The 3,237-nt window shown below is 33.0% G+C and overlaps 1 non-coding gene across 1 annotated transcript; it reads left to right on the top strand.

Annotated features, from left to right (window-relative positions):
* Positions 1 to 160: 160 nt before the first annotated feature.
* Positions 161 to 262, top strand: LOC123238345. The gene has a single exon (XR_006505544.1). It is a non-coding gene; the product is annotated as a U6 spliceosomal RNA (small nuclear RNA).
* The last annotated feature ends 2,975 nt before the right edge of the window (positions 263 to 3,237 follow it).

Here is a 3,237-nt window from a genome sequence, read left to right as displayed (position 1 = left end):
ACCTCCTGTCTCTAGGCCTGGCTCTCAATCCACTGAGCTACCCTGCTGCCCCCCAGAGAGTTACTTTTTAAAATTTGTTTTTATTTATTTCACTAAAGAGTTTCCATTTCCATATAAAAGAATTTTTAACATTCATTTTTTGAAGGTTTGAATTCCATGCCTGCTTCAGCAGCACATTTACTAAAATTGGAATGATACAGAGAAGCTTAGCATGGCCCTGTAAAAGGATAACACCCAAATTTGTGAAGCATTCCATATTTTTGCTGCCTCAGAATTTTTGCCAGTATGGAGGAAAAAAGAGAACTTAAATAAAAACAGTTGTATTATTGAAAAAAAAGTTTGAGTTCCAAATTTTCTCCCTCCCTCCTGCTTTCCCCCTTCCTTGAGAAGACAAACAACTTGATATTGATTATACTTGTGAAATCATGCCAAACATATGTCCATTTTTGCCATGTGGCAAAAGAAAACACAAACAAAACAATAAAAATAAAGAAAAAAATTTCAATGTACACTTCAATCTGCTTTGAATTCATCAGTTCTAGCATTTTTCATCATGAGTCCTTTGCAATTGTTTTGAATCATTGTCTTGATCAGAGTAGGTGTCTTTCACAGCTAATCAGCATTACAATATTGCTGATACTACATACAATGTTATAGTTCTGCTCATTTTACTTTGCATCAGTTACCATAAGTCTTCCCAGGTTTTTCTGACACTTTTCTGTTCATCATTTCTTAGAGCAGAATAGTATATCATCATGATACAGTATGATATAGGAACAAAATTTCTACATCTTCTAGTCAGACCTCCTGAGCTCCAGTCCTACAATTATGATATTCTGAAGGAGCTTGTTTCAGCTAATCTTTTTTTTTTGGCCTCAGTTTCCTATTTCTAAGTGTTCTTTATTTGTTTCTTAAGAGAGAATATGAGTGAAAGAACAAAGAAAGTTCTTTGATATTATCGGGATCAAAAACCAAAATAAATAAATGTCCTGAATCCCCTTAAAGGATTCTTTTTCTGAAAATATTAATGAGGCTGATTTGTAAATATAATAGGAAATCCTTAAAGGAATGCTCTCACTCTTGGATACATATAGTACAATTACTTTTTACTCTATTTTCTTATTCTCTTTTTTGAATGGTCAATATTAGCATGTGACTAAAAACTCTGTGGAATAAGGAATTTTTGTATCTTTTTTTTCACTCATATTGTGCTTGTTTGCTTCTTTCTCCATTCCAAATGAAAATCAGTGAAAGATTTGCTAAGGTTAAGTAGTTCCTGACCAATGTAAAAATAATAAATTCAAGATCTTTAGTATTCAAGCCATTATTAGAAAACAGTCAATAATGTAGGCTAAAGTCCATTTCTAACATTGATTATTTTCAAGCAGGCTGAACAGATATTACCTTTGCAAGAAATTGTATCTCCCATTTTTTAGGACTGGGTTTTAGAGTACCAAGAATTCTGTTTAGAGGTAGTAAACAGTTTTCCTTTTTAAATGAAAAAGGTAAGGCAAAAGGTAAAAATAGGACCCCTACCATGACTCCTTCATTCAAAGGTCAAGGACACTTAATAGAATTTTAAAACAAAATGGAAAAAAATCTTAAGCTGTCATCACTAGCTAATCATTTCTGCTTTGCTTTCTAGTTTTTCCTCTTCTGTCTGAAATGTCTGAAATGGGCAAAACATTTTCTTTGGTTTTTCTTTTGTGCATTTTTTAAATGGAGCTGTTTTGATAGACTTTCAGTCTTGCTAAAGATGTTGGGTACAAAATTCCTTTCTTATAAGGATGTATTCAATACATTACTGAAATGGACACATAGAGCTTAAATGGAAAACTCATGAAATATAGACATACAAAGTGTAAATGGAAGTTCATGAAACATGGAGCCTTCTGACAATCTTCCCTTCAAAGCAAATGATGTAGGAATATATGGAAGTTCCTTTTAAAGGAGAAATCAGAAATGTCCCTGTTCTTATGTCAGGGTTCATCCCTCATCAAAATGATTCTATTATGATCATCTGACAACTTTGCAAGCCTCAATAAAGTAAGTTTCCCATCTATGTGAGATTTTCCTTATGTATGTTGTATTTTTTCTATATTTGTAATAAGTATCCCAAGAAACCCCATCAAAATTGCAATCTGTCCATCTTTCCCATTTTGTAAATCTGGTCCCACAATTACTATTAAAAATTATATTTTTCCAACTTAAAGGCTTAAAATGAAATATGAGAAGCCCAAATTCTTATTAGCCAGGAAATGTTTACTGTAAAGTCTAACCAAGGTTGAATTTGAAGAAGCAGCTTCTTCCATGACTTGAAATCAAAGTAACCACTTTCTGCAGAAGGTATATCTATTTTTTAAAAAGAAATGAACTACACAGTTGATGCTTTCAAAGAGTATTTTTTAAAATCTCTTGTTAATAGTCTTTCTTTCAATATTTCATAGCAAAAAAGTTCCTTTTTTTGTAATGTCAAAGTAGTCAAAGAGAATATGTCACAGATAAAAAAAATAGTCTCATAATTAAGCCTGAGAGATTTTATTTCCTTGGGATCATTAATTTAAAGCTAAAAGAGGTCTTAGAAATCAACTAAGTCTTTCATTTTAAAAATACTGATATTTTTGTTTTCTATAGAAACATTTCCCATTGCAGACCAAGCACCCTTCCTAGAAACCCATCTTTTATAAAAAAGAATAAAAATGGGGGGATACTTTAATAGTATGCAAATAGCTACATGCAAACAAAAAACACACATGATATACTGGAGATAATCTCTAAGAGAGAAAGTACTAACATTAAAGAGGACTAGAAAAGTGTTCTTATAGAAAATGGGACTTGAGCTGATATTTGAAGGAAACCAAGGAAGCCAAGGACAGGGATGAGGAGAGAGAGTTCCTAGCATGGGGGAGAGCCAATGAAAATGCTTCAAGTCTGGAGATGCAAGGAGGCTAGTGTCACTGTATCAAAGAGTATGTGTGTATAGGGGAGAGGGATGAAAGGTACAGAATACTGGAAAAGTAAGATGGGGCCAAATAATGAAGGGCTTTTAAAATCAAACCGATGATTTTACATTTGATCCTGGAGGAAATAGAGGGAATTTAGAATTGATTGAATAGGAGTTTAACATGGTCAGAATTATACTTTAGGAAGATATTTTCGACAGCTCAGCGAAGGATGGAGGAGAGTCTCTCTCTCTCAGTCCAGATAAGTCTTCCCATGTTTCTCTTTACTATAATT

This window comes from Gracilinanus agilis, chromosome 2, assembly GCF_016433145.1.
Source record: "Gracilinanus agilis isolate LMUSP501 chromosome 2, AgileGrace, whole genome shotgun sequence".
Classification (NCBI taxonomy): Eukaryota; Metazoa; Chordata; class Mammalia; order Didelphimorphia; family Didelphidae; genus Gracilinanus; species Gracilinanus agilis.
The sequence above is the reverse complement of the archived record's forward strand: the minus strand, read 5'-3'. Positions and strand labels throughout refer to the sequence as shown.